This window comes from Falco punctatus (genome assembly GCF_963210335.1).
Source record: "Falco punctatus genome assembly, chromosome: 4".
NCBI lineage: Eukaryota > Metazoa > Chordata > Aves > Falconiformes > Falconidae > Falco > Falco punctatus.
Window position 1 is genome coordinate 86,691,236 of NC_137583.1, and position 26,273 is coordinate 86,717,508.

The 26,273-nt window shown below is 37.3% G+C and overlaps 1 protein-coding gene across 1 annotated transcript in view; it reads left to right on the plus strand.

The window, feature by feature from the left end:
- CNTNAP2 (contactin associated protein 2) overlaps positions 1 to 26,273 on the plus strand; it is a 1,227,711-nt gene that overhangs the window by 429,497 nt on the left and 771,941 nt on the right. The gene's annotated exons all lie outside the window — the stretch shown is intronic.

Genomic DNA, 26,273 nt, shown 5'->3' on the forward strand with positions numbered 1-26,273 from the left:
ATTACCTAATGTTGCTTCCCTAATTCTAATGCCAGTAAAAGTACTCCAGAATTCAGCAGTGTGTTTAACATGGGAACATGGCCTTCACTGTGTTTATGCTTCTGTTTCTACAAATGATGGAAAATATCTCTGCATTAAAACTGAGCCATTTGAGAACACATGGAATACAGATATTACTAATCAAAACAGTAATAAGGGAATCCATTTTTTTTTCCTCTCCAAAGAGTCTTTATCAGCTAATAGATTCCCATATCAAATGTGCTATTTAAAACAATTTAAACTGTGCTCAAATCATTAAATCGAAAGAACTCCCCCTCCTCTAGTCCCAGACCCTTTAAATTAAGGAAATGTGCATTTGAAAATTCTAATCTCCAATCCTATTATATTTTTCTTTGCCATTTTCATGGCACTTCACTGTAGACTTGCAAAACTCTTAGCAGAACAGATAGTATGCTTGATTCTATTGATTAAGTCACTGATTTACTGAACAGTCGCATTATGTTATTAAGAGGGTTGAAGTTGTGACTCTTGTTGTTCTGGTTCAGTTTCTGGCTGTAAATGTTTCAACTGGAAAGGTGCACATCAAAGAGCTTAATATTTTCAGCAGGTTGTAGGAGCCTTCAAAAGCTGAAGCATCCACAAACTTATTGCTAATATTTGATCTCACTTTGTTTACAAATGCCACAAATAGTGGTCTAGGCAAACAGAACTAAAACTTCATGGAATGGCATTGATCTGGAAACTTAGCCTCCAGGGAGTATGTGTAGTGGGTTTTTTTGTTATGTCAGTATGTGGAAGTATCTTGCATTTTCCACAGATGTCTACTTGGAGCCCTGTAAGCCTTTGCTGATTTACAGATTAGTAAGTACACTAATTTCTAAGGAAATGCAGATTTGATGGGACAGAGTATAACTTGATTATAAAAGTTAACCTCTCCAAATCTGTTTACTTGGTGCTTCATGTTTTACTGTGTTGCCTCTTGTTCCTGTTCTGATCTTTATTTCTTGATAGGCAAAGCAAAGCAAGGTACCCTGAGTTGGTTTGTTGTTTTTGGGTTTTTTTTGTTGTTTTTTTTATTTGGTTTTTTGGGTTGTTTTGGTTTTTTTTGGGGGGGGTGGGGGGTGGGGGGAAGTTATTATTACCTAGAGAAAAAAATACTGATTGTAGGGGAAAAAAATATATATGCAGTGCTTACCTGGTTAGCTGCATGTCTGTCAGTCTCTTGCAACTATATACCAAAATGTATTAAAATGCAAAGCCCCAATTTCTACATCAGTAAGTCTTTGATGTATGTAATTGTGACAACCATGAATCTGTGTTTCTGTAACCAGAGAGCCAGAGGCCCGGGGGTGCAGTGCTCTGTGTGGGTTTGATACCAGCTCCCTCTTTCACACAACCCCAGAGCACCCCAGGTGTGTCTCAGGCTGCCTTCCTCCTCCTGCCTTCCTGGTGCTTTCTGCCAGAGCAGCTGTGAAAAGGAAGCTGAACGCTTTCAACTTATCATCGTGGAAAGAAGTAGAGAACAAGGAGGCCCCAGAAAATGTACACTATTTTGGTTATTTTTTCTCATTGTGAGCCAAGGAAGGTAGTTCCTCTACTATGCTGCTACTCCCAGATTTAACTGGGGTTAGTGCTGGGAGAAGCAATTGCTGCTGTCCCCATCAGGGCTGCAAAGAAAGGAGGGGTGAAGAATCTTGGAAGCCTCAGCTGTGGCAAAACATGTGCAGAGACTGGCATGATGCAATGAATTGCAAAGTGAGAGTAGGTTTGGGGAAGGCAGAACATAGTGACTCCTGGACTTCTGTTAAAGGCTCATAAGCAAAGCTTGGACTTAAAAAGCTAAACAGCATTTAATTAGCAACTCTTCTGGCAAGGGTTGCTATGGTCAGATTCTATCAAAGTATCCTTTTGAAAATAAGACAGTTTCAACAGTAGTTTAATCAACTAAATTTTAACACTATGCAGTATTTTATTATTATTTCATATTTTTTTTAATTATAAAGATTACTTGCATGTTGTCCAGTGCCAGGATAACAACTGTACAGTTAATTTATGAAATATCTGTAGCTTATATGAGAAAACAAAGCACCACAAAAAAGGAGAAATGTACACGGTTGGTTTTTTTTGTTCCTGCCAATATCACTTTTATCTAAATAGATGCAAACATTGTTAAATCTGTGAATATTATAACAGCCTAAAACTTTTTACTTTGGATGCCATTCTTAAAGGCCTAAACATTTATAATTTTATTAAATGATCCAATGTAATATTTGGAGATATATGAGAATGTGTTACCTTTTGAAAATATTTAATTTTCCTTGTCAAATTGACTGAGTCACAAGTCATTCATATTGGCATATAAATACATGCCATTAACTTATTAACAGCACTTAACACATAGACTAGCTAAAAAAGAATTCAGTTTCTTTTTATTTTTGTCACACCTATTCTTCTGTAAAAGTAGTCCATATTGCCACCAACTTACTAAACTAGCACCAGAGGAGAGTGTTCAATTAGCTCATTCTAGAGCTTTTTAAAAATCTATCTATGGTAGCTTTTGCATATGTGATGTCAAGGTGATAAGGTATATAGTCTTATGACCTGCCATCAGTAGAATCAATGGACTGCATCACATCATAAGGAGGATTCTTAGCACATGTTTGATATAATGCATTATCCATCTTCCTTTTAATGGTTCCCAAGCTATTGGACCTTATACTTCTCACTAGTACAAGAATTAATGCTGCCCATCATCCACTTCATACCATTTTAATTTAGTGAAGAAATTCTACATTATTTTAATATAATGTAATGTTATATAATATATTTGGAAGCTGCTTGAAACTGAGCAGAGTCTCAGAACTTCAGAAATAATCCCAGCAGACAGTGAAAGTATGAAGGTCATAATGAATCTTTAGATGTATGGAAATTATCTTTGCACAGTAGAATAAAGAAGAAGAAACTTGGAACCCAGGGCTCTTTTTCAAGTCCAGTATTGAGGGGGAATCTGGAGCTGCCAACAAAATTGATGATGGAATAAGAGGGGAAGTTTCTCTTGAACAGTTCTGACCAATTGATGTTCAGAAAGCAGTCCCTTTATCACCAATATGTAACCCCTATGTAAGCTCTCATGTTGCTTTTTAATCAGGGTGCTGACCTTGACCTGTTATCAGAATTATTGATGTGCCTATAAGACAAGCATAAGAAATTGTAAGTGTTGGCATAGGTGTCAATGAGACAGTATATTTTGGAGTTTTTTCTCAGTGGAGTTTTCAGTTTTGGCTTCTGTGTGTAAGATGCAAGAACTTATCTGTAATGGGATGTGATTCTTTTATTGCCCAAATCATTCCCAGTAAGTCAACTATATCTGTTCTGCAACAGCTCTACCAATACAAAAAAAATGCTTGGGAGAGCCTCACCTTAGAAGAAATCTTAGGGACACCTGGTCTAGGCTTTCTTTGGCATGTCTATTAAAACCTCCAATAGCATAACCACTATCGCTATTTCTCCAATTCTTTATTAATTTTTTTTATAATGGGGCATGAGAAGATTTGATTTAGCTTTTCTTTTGACAAAGTGAATGTAAATGGAATGGATAACATCAGCCTGGATTCTGTGACATGTTTGGGTTTGTCCCTTTGTTGGACTTGCCAGGAATTTAGTTTGGAAATGTGAATATCAAAGGAGGTGCTAACTCTGGATTAACATTGTCCAAATAGAGACAGAAGGGAGCTAGTGTGTAGTAATTAACACACCATAGATCATCACAATAAATACTGCAATCTCCTTGTGTTGACAAGACCTTTGGGCACACTAAGAATGTTTGTATGCAATAGAACTCATTATATTTTGATTAAAATCCTCTTGGAGGAAAATTGTAGAGTTGCCAGTGGTTGTAAATTCACTGCCCGAGTTACTGAATTCTGTCTTTTCTAAGTAGGGAAGCATTTAAGAGTAACCGATAGAGTAGAATGAAAGAACAGTAACAGCCATGAGAAGAAGAGTAGCGTCATCCACTTAGCTTTTTCTTTCTATAAGAGAGATCTTGCTGAGTAAGATTTTATAAATAATTAAATCATGGTGGCCTTTAAATAATTAAATAAACAACAGTTCCCTTTCTGTAAATATGTGCTTTAGATAAACACATGTTATACAATCCAAAACAGTTTATTTGATGAAACTCTGCCACGTAATACATAGTAGATCAACTGAGGTTGATCAGAAGTCAGTGCAAATTACACATTGTTACCTATTAATTATTTTTTTCATTTAAAAAAATGTGGAAAACTACTTATTCATGGCTGAAAAAAAACAATCTCCTTGTGGTTCACTTATTAATGCAACCTTAAAAACATGTTTGCACGGGAGATAACATTGTGTTACTGTATAAACAACAGTATTTCTGGAATGGTTTAGAATGGTCACAAGTAACTGATGTTTTGTTTGGGGGTTTTTTTTGTGTGTGTTTTTGTTTTATTTCTGGTTTGGGGTTTTTTTTTGTTGTTTTGGTTTTTTATGCAGTTCAAGATATAGCTCCTTTAAAAGCATTTTTACCCATGATGGTAAATGAAAACTAACTTCAATCTTTGAGGGTTTTTGTCTTTTCAAATCTATAAATACTTCAGGGTCAGCTCATCATTTGCAAGGTCTTTTTTTGGAACAAGAAAAAAAAGCAAATCCAAGCTTTTAGGAATGGCATTTGTCCCCTCACAGCAATTATTTGATGCTGGATTCGTACAACTTTTCTGTATGTCTTCATCTGCCTCATATCCTACCACATAATCAATGTTGCTTATTCAAAATTGTTTCAAAATAAATAGCTAGGCTATTTGTAACACAACTCGCTTCAGCTCCTGAATGCTTGTATATCTGTTTTGAAGACAGGTGTGATTGCCACTCAGTTGACCTGAACGCTTGTTTTCTGTACTTTAATGATCTGGTCCTAATGAAACATTTTTCATAAATATTTACATTCTGTGAAAGGAATTCTATAAAATTACAAATAAAAATGTTTGCACTAGCTCATTCCTTTGAAACCACAGGCTCTTTTAGTCTCTGGAGCAATACATGGGGCAGTAGGAAAAAAAATGCATTGTAAGAAGATAGCAGATTTTGGGCAGGGACAGGGAAAAGAAGCATCAAAAAGGGGAAAAATATTACCAGTGTACATCTAGGTCAGCCTGGTGCATTGAAAAAGTAACTTTTAAAAGGGAAAACATCAGTCTTGTCATTTAAAACACAATCCAAGAAACAAAGTCGGTGGAAAGTGAAGCTGAAATAATTGGATAAAAATAAAGCATCATTAGCTTATGTTAATTTACCATAGCCCAACAAATGCAGAAAGTGTGACTGTTTTTTCCAGTTTATAACTAATTTGTTAATTGAAGCGTTCAGAATACCTAATCAGCTTATTTAATACATGTCTGGGTGGGGAGGAGGATAAAATAATACTGAGCACTCTCTCAAACTTTGTGAAACTTTTTTGACAGCAACCTTTGGCAGAGGCAGAAATTCCAAGTCCAGCTGGAGACTGAGGCAAGTGGCAGTAGCCGCGGGCTGCAGGGATGTGAGGACAGCGGGGCTGCCCTGTCTCTGCTGAGCAGCCAGCAGTTTTTAGACAAAACTTCGCTTAGTTCTTGTATTTTTCTGAAGCTAACGAGTGGCTGGCTCTGACAGGGAATTGCCAGTGCTGGTGGCAGGGAGCAGGCAGTCTCATGCACAGACAGGATCCATGTATCACAGACACACTTTTCCTGGACTTAGGGACTGGTGCAGCTCTTGTCGTTTATCCCCACAGTAGCCAAATTCAGCCATGCTTAGCTATCCTAAAAGCCTAAAGTTTATTTTGAAGGTTTCTCCAAATATTAATCTCTAAAAACTTAAGAAATTTCTTTAGGTGGTCTTACTGGTTTCACCACTATGCTCTCTTGAAAAGGCAGAGCTGGTGAGCTCTTCAGCTCTGCTCAGGATACTTTTTTAAAAAAGCTTTAAAAGTTATCAAGGATACTTTAAAAAACCCTCTTACTTGCATTTGAGCAGGAGCTAATGGTCTCAAAGATGGAGTGGTTGACAAGTTTATACCTGAGCTTTGCAGGCAGGTGGTATACTATATATATTACCGTATATCTAGTCTTTTTCTTACTCTTTGTAGCCTGCTGCTTCAAATTTCACATGGATGTGCCATACATGTAACATTTGCTGAAAGTTCTCACACCCTTTCTAAATGTCATTAAACTTCTATTGCTTTTTCAGAAGCATTCATCAAGTTTACATTCGCATAAATGTCACCTGTACATGGAGATGTTAGTATTACTCACATGGTGCATAGGTGTTAGTGCAAAAAGAGTATTGCCGATGGCAGGTTCTTGCCTGCATAAGGACAGTTTTTCACAGAAGGACATACATCTTTGAAAATCAGGCACTAAGTTATATAATGAGTCGATTTAAAAATTTTGGACATGATCTCTAATGTGTACTTCCAATTCTTAAAAGAGGGAGTTGAGGTTTTTTCCTACTTAAAAAGCTGGCGTGCTTTATAATTACAATTTAGAGTTAACGTAAAGGGTGAGACTTTGGCTGAAAAACATGTAGTAATGACACATTCAAGCTCTGCTAAGTGCCTCCTCAATGCAATGCTCCACAAGGAACCTGCCTGCACCACAGCTGGTATGTTTAAGAAGCAGATTAGAAAACTTCATATTCCTCAGGCAATGGAGCTACCGTGTTCACACAGATCAATGGGAACATGCAGGATTAAAAAAAAGAACACAGCAGCATGGGAAAACTGGCCAACATCTTGTAACAGGTCCTGTATATGTAGGAGTAGCAGAGCCTGATGGTGATCCTAGGATAGGTTACATCTACAGATACTTCAGTTCAAGATACAGAGGTGCCTGAGACTCAGGAACTGAGGCTAAGGTGCAGTGAGTGTACATAAAATGCACTGTTAGCTGCTTCCAAGGCAGGTGCCTCTTGTCTGACACTGTTTCACCCTCTCCTGCAGAAAAAATGCAGGTTTCCCTTACACAGATGGGTATAGTGCAATTGGTAGGCAGCTCCTCTGAGCACAGCCAGGGTGCTGCCTTTCCCAAACAAGTCATAAACAAGCATAAATGCTGGTAGAAATGGGAGCTATTTGGCTGCCATTATAACCTCCTAGTACAGTAATATGCTGAAAGAGAGAAAAGAAATAATGTGATAAAATGAGGCTATTTGCTGCAGGATGGAAGAGTGCAGCTATTATGCATGTTTCAGCTTTCACAATTAGATTATTCACAAGCAAATCTAAGCTACACGGTACAAGACAGAACATTAATACTATTTTACTGTATGTGAGTTACTGCATAAGTCACAAAAAATACCTCTGGATATGGGAGAGTCTGACTTGGGCTCCAGTCCTATGTCATGGATTAGCTATTGGTTTCACTTTGTTTTGTCTCACTTTCTTAGATAAAACTATTTTTTAACCCATTTGTAAGACATTAACACTAATTAGCGTTGATAAATATGACACTCATTTTATAGGGAAAAAAGTGCATCAACTCATACTGAAGATCCCTTTCTTTAGAAAGCTTCAGCCTTATGTCGGCCTTGTATAGCGAGGTAAAGGTGCAAAGAGAAGAGGTGAGTTGTGGAGTATTGTATAGATTCTGCTCAAAGCTTTTGAGAAAGAGAAAATCCCTCCCTTGAGTAAGAAAGGATAGTTTTCCTTTATTAGGTTATCACTGTGGCTTGGATTTGAGTCCTCTTTGTGCTGAATGGCAGATGAATATAACACTATAGGCTGAAAAACTCAGTGCAATTAAAAAGCAAGTTTGGTTATGCTGACTCAGATAATATTTTTTAAAAGCTGTTATACTTTCTGTGTCCTCTGTGTGGAGATTGCTGAAGAACTAAGAAAGCTTCAGAAGAAATGTCAGTAGTAGTTTAACCCTTTCCTCCGGCTATATACTATAGCTTTCCTCCTTCTGAAGTGATCTATTTGTTTAGCGGCTGTTGTATTGCTCACACGGGATGATGTTGATCTGTATTGGATGTCTTTGGTAGTTTGTTGGGAAACTGGGAAACAACGAAATATCACTAATAATATCATTCAGAGCCCTAAAATTTTCTGACTGCTTCTAGGACAGATTTTTATCTCTTTTAGGACGGTCTTCTATTATTTATTACAAAATTTGTTTGAATGGTCCAATTTTCAAGTTGCTCAATGTTAGGTATTTTTTTTCTACTGAGATTCATGGGCAATACATTTGATAAGCTGTGAAAAAAAGAAGAAACCTTGAAAAGCTGCTTTTCAAAAAGTTGTATTTTAGATGTCTTTGCTTTGCAATACTGGCTACTGTCAAATTTGGCATTCCTGCTTGGCTTTTAGGCACTTTACTCCCAGTGAGCTAGTTCTGCTCTGGGTAAAAAAGTTGTCAGAAATTATTGGATATTTGTAAGGATCAAAGGAACCTATAGTGTGTAAAAATAGGCACTTGACTCTATTAATTACATAAGCTTTAAAGATCAGGAAGGAGCAGCCATAATTTATTTAATAGCTATCCCTAGCTGCTTAGCTTTTGCTAGTACAGACTGGGTTGACATGAAGATGACTTGAGTTTAAGGGAAGAATTGGGTGATATTGGCCAATGGAAAAGAGGAGTAAACAAGATTTTTTCCAAGGGAAACAATATTGTGCTTTTGCTGTGAAGGAAATACAGTTGGGTATAGCATAGTACTGAACCAAGAGGGTTTTAGCTGATATCTTGCCAAACGCAGAAAATACAGAAATTAGGTGTGGGTTTTTTTAATACAGAAGCAGAGTTGTTTTTAATATGTACTGAGAGAGACAGTACGTGAACTGTTTTGCTTTCTTCAGTACCAGGCAGCTGTCTTGTTTTCTGTGGCAGAGAAAAAATCTGCAACAAAACCAGTACTGGGATTATTTAATTTGCTGACTTTGGCATCTGGTCAGCAACACCCCCCACAGCACATTCTTAATACTGTCAGGAACGAGTGGTCCAGCTTGGTTAAAGAATCATCATCAAAGCAAGATATTAGCAAAATTGTTTCTATATGAATTTGTAGAAGAGCAACTCAGCAAAGTTTGATGGCAGGATTCACTCTGTTGCTTACTACATGGACAAAATGTACAAAGGAAAAATGAGAATCAAGCTAGAATGATTTACACAGAGACTGAAGGTGCAAAAAGAGTAAGGGACACCCTCCTGAGTCACAGTAGACCCCATTGCTTTCTAAACTCCTGATAGAGCTTAGGTGTGTCTAGGTCCAATCTTAGACTTGGTCAAGAGTTTGTACCTAAATGATTACATGTGTAACCAATTAGGATTGCCTAAAGAACCAATGTCCAAAATGTCAGCAAAAGGTGGTGCTTTTTTCATGTTGTAAAAGTACCAGTCCACCACAGATGGAATTTTTACACGACTTTTGGTCCAGCAGCAGTCTAAGGTTTGCTCACATTTTAAGGTGGATCACAAGATTTTAGCAGTGCTTAATCACTGATTAATTTAATGTTTACAAAGTGAGTCAATAGGATTGACTACAATCACAACAGCGACTTAATTACCGGTCTGAGATAGCAACATTTATGCTATATTTGCTATGAGGTATCTAAATTCACACATGTGCACACACAGACACAAATATATATAGGGATATATATGTATAAACTTCTCCAACTCCCAAAGCAAACTTGAGAGCTGGTGAGCTCTGAGAGGCATTCCACTCGGAGGGGGATGCTGGCTGCAGTCTAGTGGTCCAGGATTGCTCAGAGGGGGGTGCCGCTAGGGACTGCTGCTTACAGGGTCACAAGGCGATTGGCTTTCATCATCAGTAAACTTCCATCCTGGCCACAGTCTGTGACAGCAATTACTGGAATTTTCAAAATTCTGGTAACAATGAGATCATTCCACTTGGGCTGTGATTCAGGTAAGAAATGTTCCAAGGCTCCCAGGGGATGACTGATTACTACTGCTTTCTTTCCCCACCTTGGTCAGGCAACATGAGTTCCTGGTACAGTCAGGTGGTGCTGATCCCCACCTTAACCACACAAGAGTTCCTGATATGCTTCAGGGACTCTTTGCTGCCCAACTTGTTACACAAGGCTTAACAAGAAATCCTGAAATCCTAGAGCAGCCTGAAGAGCAGGGGGTGAATGTACCACCCCAAACACAGAGATGATGGTTGCTTGTACATGTTGGTTCACAGGTGAGGGGCTTTGTTGGTGGGTTGGTTTGGGGTTTTTATTTCCTCCGATGGTGATTAACCAGTTTCTAAATTAGGCCAAAATGGTGCTCAAGTATCAGGAAGAAAAAGTTGTGTGCCAAATTTTAAAAATAACAGTTATTGAGAGATGCAAGAAGCTATTAAATATGAGACCAATTACTGTGAGCAAACTCTGAAAGCTTCTTTAATGAACATCTAGTTTCAAGGCAAAACCAAATTCTACATATTATATGCAGAGTATATTATTTTAAATGCACTGGTGATTATGCTTTAGCTATTTTCTTATGTTGGAGCAGTAAGCAATGTAAAATGCAGCTAAGCTGACAACCAGTAATGCTGTTTGATAAGCCACATCCAAAGTCATCTGGGAAGGACTAAAATAGGTGGGGATCAAAGCAGAGATAGCATCAAGTGAGTAGGAACTGGCAATAAATGATTTAACCATTCCAGTTCTCCAGTTTCTGCTAGGCTTTAATTAAAGGAGTTATACTGAGCCCTTCACAGGGAACGTTTTTCCCGCAGCTGGGTACTCTGAGGGTGGAGCACCTTGCTTATAAATGCGTGGTGTTGGCCACCCTTTGAGAAAAGCTACTAGATTGCTAGGTTTGATACAGCAATTCCTATGCTTTTATTCTGGTCTCTTACAGCTGGTCCCTCCATAAAGTCGTAGTGACAGGGTTTTCTGGGGAACTCTACAGGCTTATCCAATTTTAGGGATGGTTGCAACGCTTTCAGTACAAAGGCAGGGAAGTTTAAAGGCACAAAAGTTTAATTGCGAGTAAGACAGAAGACAGGGGACACCCTAAAATAAATTGATTTATCATAATGGCATAGCTCCAGAGCTTATTGAAAAACAGAGTTGGGGCTGTGAAGTAAAAACTACAAACAAGCTCCTGAGAGCTTTTTGGTTTGTATCTATTAATAAAGATAAGGAAACAATATAAATAAAGCCTTTGGTTTGACAAGAGTATCAGAGTTATCAGAATTATTAAGCCATATCCCTTTCAGTCACCTGAAAAGAGCTTTTCCCATTTCTCTCTGCCTTCTGTTCCCTGAAAACAGAAGTGTTCTCATTTTAGGGCCTTAGCTACTGACAAGTTTTGATGCCTCATGTTTGGAAGGTTTCAGCTGGCTGCGTAGCTGCAAAAATACATGGTCTGCATAGTCTAACGTGACTCATGAAACACAGCTAAAAGCTGAGCTATAGAAAGGCTTATAATGATTTCAGAAACTTACAGTTCATTACTTAGCAAGGAAATTGAAGGCCATAATCATAGCTTTTATCTTGTAAATTTATCCCAAGAACTTTAAAAAGGTCTAAAGACTGCAGTGAAAGAACAGGATGCTGCTGATAGGAGTAATGAGCAGCAGTGTGAGATTTCAGCTTTCCTTCAAGGTACTAGAACCCATTACAGGAAGCAATTAAATTATGCACTTTGCTCTCTGTAATAAATATAAATGTACTGGTTTACTTCAAAAATTCCCAATTAAACATAAGGAGTAGTTTTCCATAATAGCAGAAGGTCATTGTTAGCATTTTACAGAATGAAGTCCTTTGCCCAGCAGAGGTGGTGCTGTTAACTGTCTTGCCTTCTCCTCATGCATTAGACCAACGTTACTGATGCCGTCTTCTGATGCAGAATACTGCAAGATTACACAAATGGCATAATAGTGTCCCAACAGATGCTGACAGCATTATTTAAAAACATAATGTTAGAACTGGAAATAGAATACGGGCTGCTTTTATGGATGATTTTAAACTATCAACAGTACCAGATAAACAAAGGGGTTTTTTTAATGCATTGGATGTGGGGTCTATAAAATCTTAATTAAAAAAAATATATGCCTAGAGTTAGTTTTTATGTTGATCAATACTAGCAGTTTTGGTAAGTATTGACAGAGTTTAAAATGAGTATATATGCAACTTTCTGACAAGCTGTATTTAAAACAGGCTCCAACTGACTACACCTCACAAATTAAAACAAAGGACTTTAAAGGTGTAGAAACTTGTACCTATGTAGGGAAATTTAACAGGGTTGAGCTAAAATGTAAGAGGCTACATCAAAGTAGAAAGAGGAGAAAAGAGATGAAGAGGTTTCCAAATGTGCATAAGAAAATTGGGTCCCTAAATTCCGTTATTTTTCCAGGCAAGTTTAGCACATACACCCCTTTCTGTTTTTCTTATTTAACAGAGGGAGTGTCAATCTTTTTTTCTTTATCATTTATATGGAAAACATATAAGGTAAGAATAAGGTGAGGTCAGATCTGCTGGAACAAAGCTACGTTGCCATGCAGTGGCTGTAGAGCTAATTCACTGAACCACTTTCAACAAATTAAGACACATTTTAAAAAGTAGTTGTGATCTGGATACCACCGTCTGACTCAGACTGAAGGGATGTGATGCACTTTCTCCTGTGGATAGTGTTAGTGAAGGAAGATTATGTAGAAAACACAACGGTTTGTGTTTGTTCCTAAAGGGACCCTCAAGCCAGAGAGTTCGTAAATGTCTTTCTTGGGTTTTATTAAGCTAATGTACCATGTCCACATTTGATTTCTTTTTATTCCCAGAGGGATTATATAGTTCTTTTTAACTAGGTGTGTTTGAAAGTATAGAATATGCTTCTAGAATACAGAAATGAGCATCAAACTTTCCTTTCTTAGAAAGATAGATGAGCCTATAAAATGAAGTTCAACAATTTATTTAAGGCTTTCTTTCAAAGAAAAGCTTGTGTCAAATGCAAAAAGAAAACTCCAAATGATAAAGCTAGTTTTTTATAGCAATTACCCCCTTATAAAAGAAATAATTTTGTCATACAGCTTTTCAGTCTCTTTATTGGTGGCTTAGCACAGATAACTAAAAACCCTGGAAGCATCCAGAAACTCAGTTTAATAGTACTCTAATGTTTGCATATTGGGGAAAAAATGTATAAAGATACTTGCAGGTTGTAGGTACAAAAAGCTAATTCCCTTCTCTGGAGGAGAAGCTCAAGAACTTCAGCTTTCTCACAAAGCTTTTTCCCATAGAAAGAATCCTCTTACAGGGGAAAAGACTGATCTTTAGTGGCTTTTTGCATTTGATGTCACATGGTGCTTTAACTCTCAAAAAAAAGACATTCAGTTTATTGCAGTGCTGGTACCCTCTGTGTCACAGCTATTTCCATGACCTCTGATTCTAAGAACAAATATTCATGGCTAATGGGAAGAGGCATCACATCATAAAGACAGAGATCACCATGGAAAGTTTTGAAAGGCTGTTTGACATTTAAAAGCTGGTGGCGCTGGCAGCCTGCAGTGGTTTTGGTGGTAGTCAGGAACAGAGCGCATTGACATATTTCACAGCTCGATCTGAAAGCTGCTGGTGAAAAGACGCCCTTTGACTTCGGCAGCTTTTGGATCATGCATTTTGTTGGCACCTTTATCTTTGCATTTTATTTAATTTTTAAATCCTAGGCAGGCATTAAGCAAGTATACACTGCGAGTCATCAGCCTGATTGAAAATGGTGTAATAAGCATTGCTGTGTTTTTGGAATGCTGCAACATGTGTGGAGATTTTGCAGTCGCCTGATTCATGAAGCTTGTCACTTCAGAAACTCAGCTGCAGTGTTTTCTTCTTTTAGAAGGAACTTGTCACTGCAGATCTAGCATGATAAAGCATAACACAATATGTTCTGACTAGAAGGTAATCCTTCAGCTGGTGACTGCAGCTCCAGGGATGTTAACATGGCACAAGCTGCTGTTTTAGGTCGCTTTCCATGGTGCTTGGCAATGCACAGCCGTAGAACATGAATTTGTCAGGTAAAATTGTACAAAGGTTGACAAAATCAGTGGCAACTAGAACTATTCCAGTTACTGTGCGTTTAAGGACTTTTATGACAAGAGCTAGAAATGTAATGGTCTTGAGGTGTGGGCTATGATCCAAACATGCATTGTGCCGGGAGAGACATAACAGATAATTTAGTCTGCAAATAAAGGTGAATAGAAAACTTATCGCCTGAGGAGCCTTGTATCCAAGATATTTTTGCCATGTTCTTTTTACCCATTAAGAATCAAGTATGGAAATTTCCTCTCCTGATCTTTGATGAATATTGAATTACAGGATTCTTGCTTTTCCAGTTTGAGAGTCAGTTGGTAAATCTGACACATGATGTTGCACGCTGCTGAGCTTGTGGACTGGTTCCAGAAGATACAGTGGTGCCTTATCTAAGGTCGTTGTGCAGATACTGATGCTATTCAACATAATGGGCTGTAAGCACAATATTCAGAATTTTTTACCTTGTAGCAAAGTACTGGAAAAGGCAGCAGAATGGTGTTGTGTCTGTTATAGGGAAAGCTTAATCTGCTTTTACTTCTGTGGCTATAGCATTTGTCCAATGATGCTAGCAAATGACTACTGGAGGAAGATAAAATATTTTCTACTCCCACTTCACTGAGTCCATTGTGAAACTACTGCTAAATCCATTGTGATAGACTTTTTTTATTTGCTTTTAGTGTATTAGAATCTCATTCTTTTTCAAATCCATGTCTATCATACATAACTGCTTTTAGAAAACGAGTTTGAAAGTTGATGCCTAATTTTCTGATTTTCTTGTGCCCTTCACCTGATTTTTCTTCCAGAATGAGCTCACGAAATACACTGTATGTTTCTCAATCTTTGTTTTTGGTTGTGATTGTGTTTTGGGGTTTTTGTTTTTTTTGGGGGGTTCGTTGCTTGGCTTGTTTTTTTCTTTATTTTGGCAACTTTGTAACTTCTCAAAATTATATATTCAGAAAAGATGTGGAGGTTATTCCAGAAGAGTAAGATTTCCCAGTACCAATAATTTTATATAAATATATAATCAAGTGATATAATGAGTAAGTAAAGGTCAGTATCACATGGCAAGTTAGTGTGTTGCCATGATAGTACAAAATAGCTGTCAATGATGATTATGCAATGCAGAATGAAAAAGAAAAGTAAAATATAAGTTACAAACTTCACTCCCCTTATTTTACTTTTAAGAAAAAGCTAAACAGAATATTATTAACATTTTTACTTTCTTGTTATAAATGTTCTCCCAGTCATCAAGTGTAATATCTTTCCTAAAGTTGGTATATGTTTTGATAATCAAGTTAATATATTAAGTATACTTTTTCCTCTGGTGTCATCTGTGTAATATACTTACTTTATAAAATCTATGGTAAATCACTCTTTATCTCCAAATCGTACTTTGGTGCTACTAACAAGGGAAGAGAGGTTATATAATAGTGATAATAAATAAAAGTGAAAAAAATTGCCATGGCCTGATAAGCATTACCTAGCTTTTACAAGTGACCCTGATTTTATGATGCTGAACTAACACTGCCAAATCAGAAGCTAAAACTGTGGTGTAAGATTCCTTTAAACCCAGAATTAGCATCAGACATTTTTTCCTCTTTTTACTATTTCAAAAAACCCTATATTTAAACCTATATTCTAACCATAATACATATAATTACCATATCACACATTCAGTTTTTAAGCCATGTGATTTTGCCTGTTTAAGACCTTTTTATAGCACAATAATCATAGGATTCAATTTTCACAGAACTAGTGATTTAGCTAGTAGTGGTTTGTGCTTTAAGAGCCCTTGCTGCATACTTATTTGCTGGGCTTATGCTGGAAGGAAAATCCATCTGTCTTCAGTAGGAATGGTGTCCATGTAGCTGGAAGTAGAGAAGGACTTGCTGTCTGTGATAAGTGATTTTTTTCAATGTAAAAGTGAATCAGGAGACCACAGAAGTCATGGAAAATCTGTCATGTCCCCAGACGATGTATGTCAAGCTGCAGTAGTGCTTCCATGTCTAGACTCAGCGAATGGAAATTTCCTTGAAGATTGTTAGGAAGATTTGCATATTCCAGCATGCAGTAAAAATCCTGAGCTTTATTCAGGAAGAGAAGGATGTAATGTTTAGAGGGACAGAGCAGCTGGCTCTATGGGGAGAAATTATTATTACTTTATTAATAGTTTTAGCATTGCAACATTTTTCATCAAGTTTCAAAATACTGTTTATTTTCAGTTGCCTGTATGAGGCAAATGCCGTGTTATGGTGGCTCACAGGCCACCTGAAGCATGCAAAGCTATTTTTATTCTCACTTAGGTCTTTGCTTGCCTGGGCAATGCTCCTGCCAAGGTAGATGATTTCTGTCTCAAGCACTCCTGGTAGCTGTGGCTGCTTCTTCATCTGCCAACTACCTCTCTGTACATACAGAAATTATTTAGGGTACAAGCTGCAGTAGAGGTGTCTGAGTTGGTAGGTTTGGGCATCTTTTTTTTTTTTTTTTTTTTTTCTTTTCTCCTTTTGAAGGGGAGTGGGTGTCTTGAATTGGTGTGGACATATTTTTTTTCTTTTTTCATCTCAGCAGACTTAAGTGAGGTGTGGAATGCATTCAGGACAATTATTTCAATCTGTAGCCTGAACAGCTTAAATGGAGAGTGCGGAAAATGCAGAGAGATTAATTTCAGGCTGGGGAGCCATGCCAGCCTAAGAGCTTTAGAGGGCTAATGGAGGCAGGGGGAGAAGTGGGGATGATTCAGGACACCTGAAATTAAATCCTGCTTTGAATCCTCCCCCACACTCTGAAAGCTGAACCTTCCTACTCCAAAGTTAGCATGTTCATATTCTCCCTTCTGTAGGTTAAAATTTAAAGAACAAGGGTTGGAGTGTGCATTTGGGGCTTTCAATTTATTACAGTTTAATTTTTGAAATGCTCTGCAGCATGAACTTTGAGTTCTCATTAATTTATATTGAATAAAAATCCTAGCAGAATTTCATTCCCTGATTAGTGTCTAAAATGTATCAGATTAGATAATCCCATGTGGGTAAATTAACATTTGATGCCACTGATAAGAGCACTGTTACTTTTATTAGCATTTCAACTTTTTCTGCCGGCTTTTTTCCCTAGAACAGCTTCACATGATTATAATGATTTTGTATATAGTGCTATGTTTTGGCTCCAATGAGTATAAACTCATGAGGGAATAATCAATATTTATTACTAGTTTACCATAGACTTCAGGCAAATCATTGCCCTGAGAAGTTGAATTCTACTGTGGTATAGTCCTAGCTTGAAATGAAGATTATTTTGTAAATTAAAACAAAAAAAAATGTTCCTCCCATATTGTTGCATTTCTGCATATGATATGAACAAATATTTTAATATTAGCAAAATAGTAGTCATAATGTGAGCTTTCCTTGACAAAATGGATGCAGTACAGAGTAATTTTCAAAAATATATAATATTTTCTTAATGGAGAGAAAGGGTAAGGATCTGGGTACTGCTGGCAATATATGCATTAATGGAAAGATAATTATCCTTTAGCTTTTTTAAAAGCAGAAAACTCTGCAAAACCCTTGAAGCAGCTTCAAAAGCCATCTTAATATTTCACAGTTCTGAGCTCCTGCTTGTTGAAGGAAAAACAGGAGAGGGAAGCACATTTCCTAAGACAGATAAAACAATACCCGTAACTTGTATTCATGCATGGCACCGATAATATCGGAGCTTCTGTAACATCAGGAATAAGGGCTGTCTCACATAAGCATTTGGAAGTGGGGGCTGATCAATGAGCCGGGTAGGGAAGAGTCCTGTCTGGTCATCAGGGTTTGGGTAACTGGTAATGTAATGTTGGCAAAAGTAAGATAGTATAGCTCCCTCTAGCTGTTAATTTTCTAAGCAATTTGCATACAGAAAAGATTTAGGTAAGAGATTGGGAAGTATTTAGAAACTTTCGGTAGACCTGACAGATTTTCTTCCACCCCACCCCCCCCATCCCCCCTCACCCTCCCCACCCCCAGTCATTTTGTTTCAGAAAAGAAAACTATATGACGATTCATGGGCTTCACTTACAATTTTTTTTGTGGAAATTTATCAAAATGTGTAATGATTTTAGCACTCGAAAGGAATAAGGTAGTCAGAAATAATATTTCAGGCTGAATTAACAGTTCTGAGTTTTGAGGAATCGTGACCATTTGGGTTGAAACCAGCTTCTAGGAAATTCCTGTAAAAACCTGAGCAGACGGAAAAGACATTTGTATAGAGGAAAAGCAGGTTTAAGCTGGATAGGAAACACTACGGAAAAATCTTCAATTTAAGCATATAATTCAATGTATTTTTTTTTTGTTCTAATCCCAAAAGAAGCAGCTTTAAAAAATCCAAACAAGCAAAACAAACAAACAAACAAAAACTCCTAACAGACAAAGAAAAATCCATGGTATAAATGGATAAAGAGTAACAGCGAGAGAAGAAAAGGGAGCAGTGTTCAGGTTCTGTGGCTGAGCCCAAGTGGGTGTTATAAACATGGGTAGCAGCAGGCAAAGTTTGACTGTTGGCAATCATCAAGGGTGCTGGCCCTCAGAACTGCAGTATTTAGCAGCAGGAGCTCTGCCAAGTCATTTTTTGCACTTGCTGGGCTAAGAGTCTTTCAGGACACATAACAGCTGAAGGGGAGTACGTCATGAGCAGGGCATTTCAAGGGAGAAAAAATGATTGCAGGAGACACAGTCCGGGAGATTTGGAAGCAGTGATAGAAAACAAAAACATTAATAATGAAATAATCATGTCACTTTTATTTGTTAATGGTGAGCATTTCAAGGCAGCATGGTTTGCACATCACTGGAATGCTGGTATATGCCAAAGCAGAACAGCAGAAATGATATCCCCTGCAGGATCTCACACGGCAAGTCTCTGCAGGGGAGAAGGTTTGGGTTTTATCTTTTATCACTGAAGACTTGTCACAGAACAAGATATCTAAGACTGAGTTATGGCATTTAATCATCTTTCTTGTACAGTCGTTTGAGGGAAAAATGTTAATTGAGGTGGGCTAGAATATCACGATTTAACTTACAGAAACTCAGCTTTGCCTTCCATCACTGTGTGGACTGCACTAATGGGAACAGGTGACTAAAGTGTTTAGGCACCTTGTTGCTATTGAAATGGTATAGATCAGGTGGAGGAAGACCTTAATTCATTTCCATCTGTCATTTCTATTGAGGGATCACAACAATTACAAGGAACTGCCATAATGAGCTGGTATCTGGATTCTAAAGTGCTGCAAGTGCTGTTCAGCCACAGTCACTAAAACTTTGCTATTGCTGATCTGACAATCATTAAAATCTTGGATAACAATCTGTTAATCAGGGCTCAATTGCTCAGCAGAGGCATTGCAGTGGCGGTGCCGGCTATCCATTAGCTATACGCTTGCTAGTTCTTGCCAGGGATATGACCCAAGTTGTTAGGAAAACCCCAGTGCTGCAATGCATAAACATGCAATGAAAGATTTGTGTCCTGGTACTTGAAAAGGGGGTGTGAGGCAAGGGAGATCTCTCTGCTCTCTTCCTTGTCTCCTGTATGCCACTGCGGTTATTTTGTATGCAAGGGGTTTGTATGCCTGGGTGCAGTGATCCATTGCTTTGCCTCAACTTTCTGTCTAGAAAACAAGAAAACACCTCATGGAGAAGAAGCTGCTCAATGCCTTGAATACAGATGATGCGCACAGAATATTTAAATCTCGTCCAAGTTTTGTTTAAGATTCCATTAGGATGCAGTTGTGAATGAGCTTCTTTTTGCATATGTAATTAGAAAGCAGAACAGATGGGAAAGGCATAGTTTGAAGTGATGTGTTCATTAAAATAACCAAAGCTGCAAAGTGTTTGTTCCCCAACAGTGGATTCAGGATATGAGACTCCTCAGGCTTACAACTTTTTTTTTTTTTTTTTTTTTTTCCTGCTTTGAGTTTGACAACTGTGAATGACAACGAGATCTCTTTTGCATCATTTTTATTGTTAGATATTACCACTATTCCTTAGGACAGATTGATCAATCATTCCCTCGTATGTGGTTTGTGCACAGTTAAGATATACTAGGAAGCGGTGGGTATTAAGAAGCAGACACTACATCAAGGGATTTATTTTAATTGCATTTACTGTAAGAAAGATCTATTGGGATTTTAAAAATAATATAGTGATTTACATGTTCTTTTAAAAAGGATCTATGTGGACTGTATCCTGATAAATACTCTTACCCTTGGGTTATTTCTAGTCTTAACTTTGAGGTTTTTAAATTAAAAATAAATAATTTTAAGAAATATAATTAGGGTTCCCCCTCCCTTGTCTATTATTTGGTAGAGGGGAAGTCTGCTAAAGTTAGTCTAACAATTTCAAAAAAATATGATAAAGTGAATAAGGGCTAATTGTTATTTCCTTCCCCTCCACCCCGCCCCCCCCCAAAAAAAAAAAAAAAATAAAAAATCCATAGTTTGAAGAAATTAAGGTGATACTTTATGAGAGGCTTTAAGCCACACCAAGGAAAGACACTTGTAAATGCCACTAAAAACCAGTAAAAACACTTCCAGTGAGTAGTAATTGGCACTGGGTAGGCTGGTGTGCTACCTCAGCCTTTCAGAAGTCCAAGTTGATGCTGATACTGGCCTCTCCGTAGACTGACAACTCTCAGCTGCTAAGATGAAAGGCTACATTGGGGAATGAATGTTGGATCATTCCAGTCTTCTGCTATACCTTCAAAATGAATTTTATCATGTGTGCCTTGTAGGGAACCTAGAGCTTTGAGGCTTGCTGGAGCCCAGTTCTTGTTGCACCTCTGGAAAGCTGCTGTTGAAACTTGTTGGGAGTTAGGCCAAAGGTTGGGTCTAATTTTCCAGTTTTCAGTAAATGTAGTCTGATTTCAGGTAAATTCTAATAATGAATTCTGGAGAGGAAGAAATCTAGTTGTCATTTCTGTCCTCCTCTTCTCTGTGGTATTTAATTTTTTTACAAAACAAATATTGGTAATTTTAAATAGAGGATGATTATAATCATGCTGCTCTTTTCTCAGTATTTCTGCCTTCAAAAGAAGCAAAGCTGGTATTTAGAAGCAGCAAATAATGAAATAGTTCATTATTTGCCCAACACCAGCATTATGCATGGCCTTGTCCGCAATTCCACGGTTGCTGTTACGTGCTGGAAAGAAGAGCTCTTCAAACATGCAAAAGCATATCCCTACCCTGAAGACAGGGGCTGGATTACAAATCCAAATTTTGCTAGAACAGCAGGTGGGTTCAAGAAATGTAACAATGCATGCTGTTAATGATGAGGAATTCCAAAAATGTTTCTCTGTACCAATATCAGGAGAAGATTGTTTTAATTACAAGTGAAGCCTTATATGAGGACTGGAGTCTCTTTGTTAAAGGGCTCTACCCAACAGAGGGTTGCTTTATTAGCAGCCTTTATTCTATTATTTTGATTTATTCTTTTAGTGAGCCTTTCTCAAAGCAGCTTGAAGTGCAAAGTGTTTAACCATCTGAGATGTCTACATATGCATAACATTTCTCATGTGACGAGACCCCTTCGTGCTGTGATGTTATTTGCTCAGTGTAAAGTCAGGTGTTCTACTGTCCGTATGCAGTGTATACCTCAACGCTAAAATGCACCGACACGAAGACAAGCAAAAAATTGAAACAGCCACTGATGTCCTACTTAAGCATAATGTGACTAACAGTGCAGGGAGATTTATGTTGCTTAGGAGTTTGGGGGGGGGTTGTATATTCTTTTCTAGAGTGCTGTGGAAAATGGCTGCCAGTATTTTCTCTGAAGTGCAGTGATTGAATGATCTCAGTATTTCAAAGTTTTCCTTTTTGTCGTGATTTATCTTTTATGTAGAGGAATGACAAGCAATGTCTTGGAAAATAGCAAGGTATCAAACAGTATTGATTTCATGCTATTGCAGTGACCTAGAAAGTGTTATTTCTCATTGACAGATTGGGTTGTGGTTTTGCAATACAAATAAGCACAGACTGTTTTGGGTTATTATGACATAATTATTAAAAAAGGCATATTTTTGGTTTCCTTCCTGAAAGGCTATAGAAATTGTTATGATTAGATAAAGTAATCCCTTGATTTATAACTACCAGAAATCCTAAATCTTCTATCTATAGCTTTTCATAGTTTGTTTTCTAATGAAATCTCTAAGGACCCCCTCCTCCTTTTATTCATGTTATTGAAACCTGATATTACTGATATGAAAATACTAGAAAACTCAGCTTGCTGCAGAACTGGTATTTTTTATTTTGTGATTTGAAGTAGGGAATGATGAGCAAGTGTTACCAAGAAGGAATGATTTTTTTTCTAGTGCAAATTAATCTGTCCCGTTTCAGTCATGAATGAAGATTAAAGTGCCATTTTTTTAAAAAAATGCAAATTTCTAACTGAAAAGAGACAGACATTTAAAAAAGGCATCAGTGTTTCTCTTCTTAGAGATCTGTAACCTCAGTAGCATATGACAGTTCAGTTAAAAAACTAAAATCTATAAGCAGACCCCAGCTTTGCTTCTTACTGATAATATATCGGGGGAATGGTAAGAAAGTAAGTCTAACTCACCATGCAGGCTTTCTTTGTGTGCAGAAAATGGGAGCTAGCTCAGTCAACATTGAATAGGGAGCTGAAATGTATAATTAATTAAAAGGAAGTAATTATATGTGAAATTTTGCAAAAATAGACTTACATTGACTTGAATTCTTTATACTCCTCAAGATATAAAAAGCGCCATCTTTTGCACGTGTAACTTAGAGATAGGTTATGGCTTTCATGTCATTTTCAGTTCCACAGAATGAACCTGGAGAATAAAATCCAATAGAAACATGAAAGGCATTGGGATTTTCGTAATTAAAAAAAAAAAAGAAAATTCTTTGAACTTCAAATGTTATAATGATGAAAATACTATTTCTTAGAAATTGTCTTTATGTGGTTAAAAAAAAATAATGAAAACTCTATTTTTACAAGTTTTTAACATTCTGAATGTAGTTTTATGTGTCTTCTGCGTCAGCGAGCATGTATTTCAGTAGTAGATCATTACACGTTCGGTCCGACTGCAGCAGGAACAGATGAAACGACTTTTTGTAGCTTGTTGCGAAAGTAAAGCTTCATGAAACCTTTCATAGCTGCCTTTTACAGCAGGAATGCTCCTGCTGGCTTTCCCGATTAAGACTTTAAGGCTTTTCTGTGCAGGCAATTTTCTTGGCCACGTGCTCGTTGTTGATGTTACTGCTGCTGTCGCAGTTCTCTGGTGTCCGCTCTCAATGGTCCGCAGACAGTCATCCTTGCTCAACTGGAAATTAGTTGCCCTGTTTGTGTGGAGTTGTGTGTAGTGCTAGATATAGTAAAGCTAAAAGTATTCAGTGACTCTTTTGATGCCACTGAGACAATTATTTTTGCCACTGCATGGGTGAATATGTTTAGTCACATAAAATTCTAGAATAGTATAAAAACAAAAATAGGAAGCAGATATATTCTGCGATTGTATTTATTGCACCTCTGCTACCAAAGAACCCCATAAATGCTCCTTACCTGTTTAATAGAAGTAAAATATATGCCTGTGCTTAATATCTTTTAAATACTCTGTAGCTGTCATATCTTTCTAAGAATTGTTGGTTCTCCTGTTGATTTCATAGTATATTGTGGCATTTGGCATTAAAAACCAGTACATGAAGTTAAACAGTGTATCATATTACCCCCCCCCCACACACACACACACATTTATCCAATGGTTTTTTTTTTCTTCCATAACAAAAAGTGCAAATAATGCATGCCATAAAGTTCAGAATATAGCCTTTAAACCATTAAAAATAAACAGTTTACACCATGGTGTGAAGAATAACACTGTGAATAGCATTTATTTAACAAACTTAATATAGCATTGCTATTTCAGTACATAGTAATGCTCACTGAAAACTACTAACATGCTGTCATTGTGCTTATTCCTTAAAGATAGTTCATTAGTCTGTCATAATTTATTGGCCATAAAAGTAAGCATATTTTGAAAATAATGCCATATTGTGGAAATCAGATTTGATTTCCAAATTTGCCACTCTTTTAAAAAGGCAAAAATTGTTAAATAGTTTGTCACTAACTCATCTACTCCCAGTTCAATATCAAACTAATTTCTTCATTTCAGTGGAGAAGCTAGTTTTTATTCAGCGAAATATTTAATGATACGCTGAGCTGTGAGCGTGTGTGTGTTTCTGGGGAGGTGAGATTTTTGTACCTGCTTAGAGTGAATGGAGGCACTTAAATTCCTTTGATGAATTCAGGGCCTTTGCGAGGATTTCACAGCAGGGACAATTTTATATAATCCAACTATTTTATAATTTATTTGGAGTGTGCACCTGAAAAAAAAGAAGGACTTCTATTAATCCTTGAATGAATAGAGGTTACACGTATCACAAACAAAATGAAGTAATCTGCTCCCCTCAATGACACAGCTTGATGAATCAAGGAGGAAAGGGAAACTTTTAATTGTTCCCCACTGGCTGCCTCTGGTGGATGGCTGCCGCCTGCCCTCCTGCAGGGGCTGGGCGCTGTTCCCTTCACGTACGGGTCTGCTCAGCACCAGGTCTGGCTAGAACACAACATGTTTCTCCTTCATCCTTTTGACTATTAATTTACTTACTTGGAAAAGCTGGAAGGCAAATGCAAAACTGAGATAGCGAATTAGGTCAAGAAACCAATGGGATAATATTGTTTGCTGCTGTCTGCAATATTGACTAGAAGTCTTCTCTTGCTTATGCAATGGTTTTAGGGCAGGCTTCTTGCAATACACATTTCCATCGCCTGGCCTTGGTGTGACTCTTGTGTCACATATAACTTTGTTCAGGCATGATGTGAAGAATGTTTTCTGCTGTTTCTTACATTTAAAAAAAAAAAAGGAAAATATGAATGTTAGCGTTCATTTTTTGCAAACTTTTCAATGGATTTTTAGGTACAGACTTTTTGAAACCTATTTGTGATTTACGTTGCATGAGTCTATTTATTAGTCAAAGGCAGCCAAAATCTCAGCTCAGTCATATGAATGTACTAAAAGAAAAAATAATGTTGTTTTATAGTTTTTTCTTTTAAAAGTATTTAACAAGATCTCCAGGTTTTAATGTAAATCTCCTTCATAACAGAATTGCCTGCATAAATGAAAAGTGTAAAAACATAATGTCTATTTTAGCCTTCTTACAGCCATAATATATCATCCTTTTTCAACAATCGTGTGGCTGAAGGACATGTTATTGATGGATTTTTTCAGCTCTATCTTTCATAATAATTTTTGAATACTGACATTATAACTTTTTCTGGAACTGCCAAAGTGTCCTTTTACAGGGGTGGCTTCCGTACGGGGGCGGCTTCTTAACCTTAGTGCCATCACTCTCAGAGATGCCAAATGGGCAGGGACGGTAGGGTAGGGAGACAAAGTGGTGTCTCAGCTATTACATCAAGTGTGTAGAGCTAACTCTTTCAATCTCCTTGCACAGTAGTCTTGAAGAATCCAGAATCTATTTTTTAAATAAGCAGTTATGATTTGCTTTAATACATAGAGCTAGTTTGAATTTGGGAATGTGTTGGAATACTTTTTCCTGCAACTGTTTTTAGTAAGGGTGGTTTTGTTGGTGAGTTTGTTGGGGGTTTTTTTGTTTATTTGGTGTTTTTGGGGTTTTTTTGTGTGTGTTTTGTTTTGTTTTAATACCATTTAACTATTCCCTACCCTTAAGGTATCCTGTTTATATTGCTGGGTATAATTACCTGTACCGCAAGGGCAAAGCATCTGTTGTCAATCTCTACAATTTTAACAAATTAGATGTCATTGGCATAGTTCTACACTTTTAATTACAACGAAAGGGAACTACTTATGACATCGGATGATGCCATTGATATCACAACACGTTCATGTCCTGTGACCTGCAAACTGGAACATCCGTAGCAGCTGAATGAGTTTTAGAACTGTCTAAGACTGAGGCAATGCTGCCGCCTAATGATGGGAGTACATAAGATGCAGTATAGCAAAGAGGTGCTTGCTTGGCAAGCGGGCTAGGCTTGTAACATCAATTGAAATCTATAAATTAAATTAAAAGCAATAAAAATTAGCCCATGGGCCATACGATGTGATTTCATGGTTTGCCAGCCTATTTATTTGGTTAAAAAATAAATAATAAAGAAAAAATCTCCCTGTGTTCACTGTAAATCTGTAAAGTTTTTTTCTTCATCTTTAATATCTGCTATGA